Consider the following 11,202-nt stretch of genomic DNA (forward strand, 5'->3'; position numbering starts at 1 on the left):
GTGCTTTTTCCATGTTTCCAAGATGAACATGGTATATCCCTGCTTGAACCAACAACTCAACAGGTAAGTCTTTAGCAGCAGAATAATTCTGTTGTGCATTTTTAATATGGTGAAGAGCTTTGTCATGTGCATTTCCCAACATATGCGTTGAAGCCAATACATGGACCACACTCAGATCAGCATCTTTTGGGTTCTTTCTCAAATAATCGTCTAGAATGCTGACAATGCGTTCATGCTGACTACATCTTTGGTACATCTGAAAATACCAAAAAAGTTAATTAATACCCATTCATTCAAATTGGAAAATAACATATATTATATATAGATTTGTAAGTCCAAAGTCGAAACTATTTCTGCTGTCTTCAATGCTTCAATCTATGTGACAAGCTGCAAAACAAAAAAACAAAAAAAAAAAGAAAAAAGAAAAAAAAATTAAAGCTTCTTCATAGTTTATTTTCTAGTATCAATAATAATATTTATAATTTACCTCGTAGATGATAGTCTCTTTAGCATTTAATCAAACAGTTTGGGACTGAATGAATGATCTGAATTTGTTTATTGGGAGTATTGTATGTATAGCAATTGAGATCAATTATTCATTATCAATTTATATTACTACTTGTTATTCTATTTATTGGGAGTATTGTATGTATAGCAATTGAAGGAGATATACAAACTTCATATCAGATATTAACTATCCTCTTTTTTTTGAACTTAGAGAGAGAGAGAGAGAGAGAGAGAGATACCTATTAAGGCTTCCTACAACCAGGGTCCTTTGTTCTTCAAGCGTCTGCTTTGTGCTTTTTCTTCAAGCAACATTTTCGTCAAGGTCGGTCCTAGCTAATTTTGGGCCTAGGGCGAAAGTACAAATGAGCCCCCGTAAAAAAAACAAATATTATAATTAAATAACTAAAATTAATAGTTCATTTTTGGTAGCTTTTACCAAAACAGAAATGATGACCATATCAAAGCTTTTTTATATACAAGACCTATATATTTTTCAAATGAAAGAACTAAATTTAAAAAAAAAAAAAAAAAAAGTAAAACCATCTAGGAGCTGGAAAGATACAGAGTAGCTACACACCAAAATAGATCAAGAAAAAAAAAACTAAACAAGGGACAAAACAATCTAAAGTATATGAGCTAAGACTACAACCCAAAAAGTTAGTAAAAAAGATTTTGACAGGAGTAATTCCAAGAAGGGCAATTTTTTCCAACTAAGACCAAAAGGAGCAAACCTCTTTCCATTCCCCATCCTTTATTACTTTATTTTCAACAACTATAACAATCCTTATGTGAAGGGTAATTCGGCATTTATTACTTTATTTTCAACAACTATAATATTAATGAAAAAAAGTAATGAAATAGCATATATCAAAGAAGAAAACAATAAAAAAAAACAGAACAAAAGAGTCAGGATACATGAAAAAACGAGAACCAAAGATGAAATAGCGAGATGCAGTTGGAGCAAGAGCCAAAAGAGTCAGATACATGAGCCCAATTCAAAAATCAGAATCAAATATCGTGGTTACACTAATTAAAAAGAAACATCTCTTAACAACCTTAACCCTTACTCTTAACAGGTTACAACAACACATCCCACAACCACCCTTGCACGGTGGCCTGTGGTGAGCCTGGGAGGAGCACCAACGATAACGATGTGGTGATTATTCTTAATATAACACACGCGCACAACACAACAAAATCCATAATCAAAGGGGCTACATAAATCATCACACACATCCATATTTGGATGCCAAGGTATAGTTTCATATTTGCACTCTTTAAATATAAATAAATTTACATATCTTTTTTTTTTTATATTTGTTGCAGGGTGATGTGGATATATTTTTCCCAACTGATTTTTGGCTTTTGGAGCGGATCGACCATTACAGTTCCGGGTATATGTAGCTTCATACATCGGTGTTTATGGAAGAGTTTGGTTTGACCAAAAAGACAAAGACAAAAGACGGATATAACCCTCTTCTCAAAGACATTGTAAATACTAAATTTTACCTTAGTGTTCCGACACATAACACCAAATAAACACTTCAATAGAAAGAAAGAAAAACTTGAAGAAATAGTGCATTTTAGAGCTTTTCACTGTTGTATTGTAGAGTTACGTGCATTTTTATGTAATAAATATCAACATATACTTTCATCTATTTTTTTTCCTTTTTTAAAATTCAAGGGTGTATTTTTTTTTATTTACATGAAACTGATAAAGAGATCCACCGAGACCTCACCTCACCTTCTCCGACACTGAAAACTAAGAGGTTGATGAGAGGGGTTGAGTATACACAACTGAAATGATAAGTACTGAAATACCATTTCAACTGGGCATTGAACCTAAATCATTAGAAAAAAAACACAGAAATATAATACAAATAACAATTTATAACCTGATTAGACCTCGCCAGTCTGCTTTAATACCAATCTGGAATAATAATATTTAATCAGAAAAAAACACGGAATAAGATAAAATCAGAATTTATAAATATATAATATAGAAATATAATACAAATAACAATTTATAACCTGATTAGATTCTCTTTTAGCCTTTGGACTGGAGAATATGTTGACTAAAGACTGTTGAACCTATTCAGTTAAATTATTGAGACTACTAAATCAAAATTCCTTATGATAGGTAGGTGATTGGGTACCAGATGTAAACATGTCAGCTCCACTACACAAAAAATGTTGTCTATTATATTTCAAAATGAAGTTAACAAGCTCATAAAGGAAAGAAATTAAAAGAGATTTTTGTAAATTTTGTATATGAAGTTAATAACCCTGCTTCAATAACATGCCAAATAGATTTTCTTCTTTGGTTATCAAACCTACAGCAACAACAAAGAAAGATGTCAAACTTAATAGCTAATGGTATCCTTATTAACACAAAATACATTTCACCATCTTTGATAAGATTGTTAACAAGTTGATGTTGGGTTTTGAGCATTCTAACACTCCTAAGTGTACATGCAACCCTAAATACCTTGGATCTATGTTTTCTCTATTTTACATGCAAATAAGAGCATCCAAGGTATTATCCTAATCTAGCATACAAAAACAATGACTATAGCAAGATAGAATACATACCTCTTTGGTGTAGAAAGTCTTCGTGAAGCTTGAGTGCCTAGTGCCCCAAGTGTGACACCTCAAATGGAATCACAATCACCAAAACACTTAGAATAACTTGAGAGAATTCTATATCTCATGAAATCGGCTAGCCCTTTCTTTTCACACACTAGTGGCCGATTTGGTCAAGAATAAGATGCTTATATAGTTAGGGTTACACCATGTAAACCCTAATTGACATGGCCTTTCATTTCCATGATCCATGGGTACAAATACACCATGGAGCATCCATGGACCATCCTATGGGTTTTAGCCCAACTTAATTATCCATGGAGCATTAGTCCACTATACAAGTATGGATGATTTACACAATCAACCCATATATTTAATTAGTCTTCTTTTGATCACTTAATTAATCCTAGATTAATTCTTGATCAATACTAATTAAATAATCTTATTATTCTTATTATTAATATACTAGAACTTATAATATATTAATAACCATAAGTGTCTTATTTCTCTCATTATAGTCTATCCAAGTGCATGATGGTATGCAACCCAAATGGACCATGCCGGGTCGGGTCAAGTCTTACCAATTATAGTTATGGACTTAGACATTAATCCAACAGTCTCCCACTTGGATAAGTCTAAAACTATAATTGCGTATGACTTCAGGAACCAACTGGCAATCGTAGCTCTCAAAAGCTTCTGTCGAACTCTGACCTTGTAGATGAACTCTGACCTTTGTCAATGACTTGTCCATTAGATAAGGGATCATATATTCCTCCATTCTAGATATCATATGGACTGAGACATGGATTATAATCATTCTCTCTGTCCATTTGTTGTTTCCCGATTTCCGATTTATGACGACTGACTAATTGAACAAATCAAATCAGTCCTGGCCCGGCCAAGCACTTCCATTTGTCATCATCAAATCATCGAGGGGCCCACAGATATCGCTTTTATCCCGAAGGTAAAAGGAACGGATAAACTTCGACTCATATGGCTTGTTCTACTACTTGTTGAATCATACACAAAGGCACGTTTTATAGCACCGAGTTACCAAATGCGGTTTCGTGCAATCAATGTACTATCAACTCATAGTAACAACTCATATCTCTAGGTTTGAAGAATATAAGATATTATCGTCTCATGATCACTCGTGATAAAATCCATGAAGTGATTCCAATGAGCGCGGGTTGAATCCAATACTCAGAACTTATGAGCACTCATGAGTGTTGTAGCCCTTTATCCAACACCTTAGACCTCTACAAGCCAACCCATGACAGTCTTAATTCATATCTACTTCCAACATATGACCGACTGTGGATGGTTTGAATAACTTAGTCATTCCGGAAGAATAATCTAGTTTATTCGGGAAGTCAAAACATGCAAAGTGAAACACAATAATAATCGAATCCAATACGGTCTCAGAACTTATGAATATAAATAAAACACCTTTTATTTATCACCATATGATTACACATTATTCATTGGATACTGTTTCAGCTATCAACTTTATTCTTGAATTTAAAACAATAGTTGTCCCATGCTCCAAGCATGTACACTATGTTTTTCTAAACACTAGTCATGTCACACACGAAGTATGCATACTATGTTTGTCTATGATCTTTACTTTGTGAACTAGATCAATTGAACATAACTTCAATGATTCTCTTTTCACAGTCCCAAATCCTTACTGCAAATGCAAGAATTCCAAATTCATGCCATTTACTAAAATCTGTTAGATTCTAAACTTATATGCATTGATCCTCTTGTAATGATTATGCACAAAGTCAGAAAGACTTGACAACAATCATTACAGAGTATTCCAAAGGAGATCAGCTCCTTGGAAATATCCTTCTTGCATTAAGTTTCCTTAATCTTACACAGATTGAAAATTCTAACTTTGAAACATTTCTAGATTCCATTTTGACTATCACTTCTGACCAAGAGTTGCCTCCTTACAGACTGTGTCAATATGGTCCTTCCAGAATTATCACTACACTTCCAACTATCCTTGAGCAACCAATCTTTGGTAAACCTTAGATTGTTCTCGACAATTGTTTAATCCTTTTAGTCATATCCAGTTCTAAACCTTTTCCCTTCTTAATGCCCCAGGCATTTGGAAAATTTTAGAATGGATGAATATAGCACATGTAATCGATCCTATATCCGAAGCATATGGGACACGATTCATGATGTCTTACATAAAGACTAAACCAGTCTTTTGCTATAATATTTCCATTTCAATTTGCCAAGTTCTTATAATTCAGATTATGAAAAGGGATGCCGTAATCATAATCGAATTTTAGAACGCAAATAATGGACCCATATACAGAATTTCCTTATGTTGAGCCATTCCAACATGAAATTCATATATATATCCTTGACTAAATGATTAAAACCTCACGATCTAAGCTTATAGATTTGAGATGAAGTATAATTTCCTCTCCCTTAATTATAGCAAAACAACTTTTTCCCAATTGAAACTTTTGTTTTCTATAATTAACATTGCTAACTTGCAATACTTATCATAATTATCATGCTCCCACTAGCATGATGATTATTAGCATAACACTTATGCTCCCACTAGCTTTGACATGTACTCAGAAATCAGCTGACATTCTTACCAAAGTTCAGATTTCTGACACTAGATTGTTTTGATAAAACTTTATCAAAATCATACACCTTCCCTTAGATAGCACACTTGTGTGTCTAAACAATTACAAGAACCATGAAAAGAGATACCGTAATCATAGTCTCAATTGCTTAGGCATTTGCCATTTCTCACAAGTCCATGTTAGTGTGCCGGTTAACCACACGCGCTCCACTAACGACTTTGAGAATGCAAATATCACAATTGCTATCTAGATACAATCTACTTAGTGAAAGTGTTTCCTCACCATCATTTTCATGAATCGGAGAGAAACCTTATGACACTTAGATTTAATGGTGTATGTGTTCTTATCCATGTGAATTGTCAAAACCATAGATACAAGACAAGGATGATGACAAATCCAAAACCATATGGATTGAACTCAGTCTTAATTTCTTGCCACCTGGTAGCTCAAGGGCCTGCCATTGCTTCCAAGTTGTTATGCAACCAATTGAGAACTCTAAGAACTCATATGCAAAGCCAACTTTAACTGGAATGGGCACAAATATGTCAACACGATAGGTTACAAACCTCAAGTTGTGTGCTAGTGAAGAACTTCAGGTTTTATTCTTGATTATTTCTTGAGACTTTCAAGACCTTTAAGACTCCCACTGTCCTCTTGATCTATAAGACTCCCTTGTCAAACATCCAAGAGACAGTGTGGATTCTAATCAAGACAAACACTTCACACAATTGGCCTAAGTTGGTCTTTGTTTTATGCAAAACATCACAACTTACCAATTTCAAATGTACAAGAGTAGAAAACTTTTACTCTTACATTTGACAAGTGTTTTAAACCTTCTTTAAGACATGTCACTCAAGTTACAATCTTGGAGTATGACTCTAAGACTTGTATTGGAACGAAGTATGACTCATCTTCTTGATTTAACCATTTCAACAAATCAAGTTCCTCTTCTTAGTCATAAGAATGCACTAAGATTCCCTTAGAGAAATAATTGTGATATGGTTTCTTAATCATTAAGATGATCACAAAACTGATACTAAAGTACTCTCCCATCTTTTCAGATTTGAGAAACTTTTATCCTTCTGCCTAATTTGATTCTTCTTATTCGCTCTGCCATACATTGGAACCTTTTCCAATGTCTCAGAGTTACACTTAAGCTTGTAAGTATAACCATATTTACTGAGCTTTAGTAAACTATGACGAATAGTCTTATCAATCTTTTGTGGTGGACTTGACCAGTGCACAAGACTATGTACTCGATCCCTTAGTCCATTACTTGACTCACACATCCATGTGACCGAGTAATTAGTCTTAATTTTCCAATACTTGAAAGTTCTCATTCATCATGTTATACAACTTGCATGATTCCAAGTTCCGGTCCAAATGAAACTTGGGTGATGAGAATCTTTCCTTATTTGGTAAATTTAGACATTACCACAAATGAAAGAATCAATTTCATATTTCCACTCTTGCTATTAATGGAATCTTATAAGCAACAATTTTCCTCAAATGCCATTGTAAGGATATTTTTAAAATAAATAAAATCAAAAATTTCCTTTTATTTTAAAACTTTGCGGAAAACTTATCCTTACAATCCATATGAAAACTTGTTGTTATCTATTCCTAAGCAATATCTCATAACTCCTAAGAAGTAGCTCAAGAATCTGATTTTTCAAGCTATACGATAGAAATCCATCTATGCGATCAGATTCAACATATTCTTTCTTTAAGTTTCTTCACTTTTCTTTGATTCTTAAAACATCACCATGTGACCCAGTCACATCATGTATCAAGAATCTCAGAATAGAAACTTAACAGAGTTAGATAGTGGACTTTACCTGAAGTAGAGTCAAACTTATTGACTTTAACATCCTTAGGTAAATTTGGCAGCTTCGCAACCAATGCCCCTTCCTTTGGCAATATAAACATATGGGCCCTTTGATAATGGTACACCAGACTATCACAGACTTAGCTTTTTCTCTTTACCATTTGGTCAACCGAGTTGACTATGGCCGATCCCTTTCCATTGGGAAGAGAATGCTTTCCGGGATTTCCTGTGTCACTATTGTCAATGTCCATCAAGTTTTAAGGAAGTTGATCTTAACAAATAGATAAGATCATTAAGGGTCCTGTCATAGTCTGTTTCATAGGTGTCCCAAAGGAACTCACTATGTGACTTAGAAAGTAGTTGAACCACCAACTTTCTCAAGACTTTGACACCCAACTCTCCCGGCTTGTCAATATGTGACTACATCTCCAAGATGTGACCACGCCTAGACCTTGCCTTGCCAATAGGGCTTGAGTGACCTTAACTTTTTTTTCAAGAACTTGTGGGTTAGGGAGAATAATTGGAGGAGGGAAAGAAGTATGATTTCCAAGGGACATCATCTTCATTTAGGAAACCTTGTTTCAAGAGATTTGGGAAGATCATAGGTGTCTAAACTAGACATCTTTTGGGAGATATTCAAGATAGTTGATTTAAAGTCCTTAATATGACACCCAATATGAAATATTAAGGCTAGGACCCAACAAACTATTTTATAACTCAGAAGAGGTATGCCGTAATCCAAGCTATAAAATATTTGAAGGTAGGTGAATGACGATTCACCAATTTCCACCAAGATAAACGAAATGTATTATTAGGTTTTAATTGGATTTGAAACTCCTAGATCTTTGAGATTCATTGAACTATTCAAAGGCATGTTTCAATCTCGAGTGTGCCCTTCAGGTTTTGTGACTGGGATGCCGAGGATCACAAAACAAGGTGTGAAGTAACCATGCAAATCACTTGGTACCCTTAATAAATTACCCCTCAATCGATGTGCCGGTTAACCACACACGCTCCATCGATACTATGATAAATATTAAGTCACCCTTTACCTACCTTGTTAAGTCCAAGTTAGTGTGCCGGTTAACCACACACGCTCCACTAACGACTTAGACAAAGTGTAAAGTGTAATTTCATGGGTTAGCACCTTATTCACATTTTTCCTAAGTAACTAAGATTGGGTATTATTAAGAGTTTAGTTACTTAGTATTTTCATTAATACTTTTAATGAAGGGAGAATTATAGTCCTGTCAAACCCGTTCGGCTAACGACCCTCCACCAGTCAAGCAAGCGGTGGGTGAGAGTGGACACCCATTAAGTTGCCATTTTATAGGCAACAACCTTATACCCACCTTATAGACTGGCTTCGTGAATGAGGCGTACTAGCGGTAAGACTGACTTTACTCTTATACATTGAATTTTAATTCTTTAAAATTCTAAGGGCTAACTTGGAATTAAAGTATTCATAAGTGAAAACTTTTCAAATTCCAAAACTTGAGGGCAAGTTTTGAAACTATTCAAAACTAATTAATTCCATAACTTATGTGTTTAAAGTAGTTTTAATCCAAAAACTCTTCAAGTTCCATAACTTGAGGACAAGTTATGGAAGACTTTAAACTAATAAAAGAACTAACTTTTTCTTTATTTTATAACTTATGGATTTAATTATGGTTACATATTTTTCCTTTTAATGAAGTGACTCTTGAACTTCCATAACTTGAGGACAAGTTATGGAGTCATAAAAAAAAATTATTCAATGACACAAGACTCTTCATTTTGTAACCATTGCCAACTCTTATGAATTTTATGAGTCTTTAATGTGACTCTTCATGTAACTTGAGGACAAGTTACACAAACACATTTTATACTCAACTCTTAGATTAAAATGGATTGAAAACAACTATTTCAATTAACTTTTCTATTAATCTAAGCAACTCATAAGAACAAGATAATTCAAATCAAACTTTTTCATGTAATTAGTCTAAACCTTAAACTAATACAAAACATGAATCTATTGACAATTATCTTTGAAAATGGATTAGCATGAACATTACCACATCAAAAACAAGTTTATAAGTTCAAAAACAACTTAGGGTAATGTTCCTAGTCCATTTCTAGCCAAAAAACTCGAAAATATGCTGTCTGGGGGTCCAACTCGTCGAGTGCATGAACCAACTCGGCGAGTTGGATCGAACTGATCACATTTTAGGCATGGACTCGCCGAGTCCTCTGATGGACTCGCCGAGTCTGATGATCAGACAACACCAAATTCGTTTTTTTCAGCTTCTATTGCAGGTATAACAAGAAAACAAGCCTAGGCTCTGATACCACTGTTGGGTTTTAAGCATTCTAACACTCCTAAGTGTACATGCAACCCTAAATACCTTGGATCTATGTTTTCTCTATTTTACATGCAAATAAGAACATCCAAGGTATTATCCTAATCTAGCATACAAAAACAATGACTATAGCAAGATAGAATACATACCTCTTTGGTGTAGAAAGTCTTCGTGAAGCTTGAGTGCCTAGTGCCCCAAGTGTGACACCTCAAATGGAATCACAATCACCAAAACACTTAGAATAACTTGAGAGAATTCTATATCTCATGAAATCGGCTAGCCCTTTCTTTTCACACACTAGTGGCCGATTTGGTCAAGAATAAGATGCTTATATAGTTAGGGTTACACCATGTAAACCCTAATTGACATGGCCTTTCATTTCCATGATCCATGGGTACAAATACACCATGGAGCATCCATGGACCATCCTATGGGTTTTAGCCCAACTTAATTATCCATGGAGCATTAGTCCACTATACAAGTATGGATGATTTACACAATCAACCCATATATTTAATTAGTCTTCTTTTGATCACTTAATTAATCCTAGATTAATTCTTGATCAATACTAATTAAATAATCTTATTATTCTTATTATTAATATACTAGAACTTATAATATATTAATAACCATAAGTGTCTTATTTCTCTCATTATAGTCTATCCAAGTGTATGATGGTATGCAACCCAAATGGACCATGCCGGGTCGAGTCAAGTCTTACCAATTATAGTTATGGACTTAGACATTAATCCAACAGTTGACTTGCTGCTAACAAGCCATCACTAATAAACATTGATTTATTGGTAAAATTGAACCTAAATTCCAAGTATTGTAGTTCAATTATCTTGTTCTCAAGTCCTTTTGTTGCATATAGATAGACAAGGTAGCAAAATTGGTCTCATCTTGGTGAAAACCTAATAGAGACATTATGTCGAGCACCTTGTGGGCGTCAGTAACTGACCTAACAGAAACATTGCGTTGAGCACCTTGTGGGCGTCAATAACTGATTCGTGTTCATGGAAATAACCCTCCAAAGTAGCTTTACGACTAGACAAAGAATTTGACCCAAGAAATTAGAGGAAAAACCACTCAAATCGTGTCTTCTAAGGGAACAGGGAGTATACAGGGATTATCTAAGGTGAGAATCTTTTTGATTGTGATTGTGGACAATAATACATGGAACAATACATATATTGCTACAATGGGAAGGGCAATATTGTCATATGAGGATAAAGCTTATGAGATTATGAGTTCAACACGAAAATTGAAAGTATGCAGAGCCTCATCTGTAAAATTCCACACAATCAAGGACGCCAAACACACCAGGAGC

Source organism: Lactuca sativa, chromosome 8 (genome assembly GCF_002870075.4).
Source record: "Lactuca sativa cultivar Salinas chromosome 8, Lsat_Salinas_v11, whole genome shotgun sequence".
Taxonomy (NCBI): domain Eukaryota; kingdom Viridiplantae; phylum Streptophyta; class Magnoliopsida; order Asterales; family Asteraceae; genus Lactuca; species Lactuca sativa.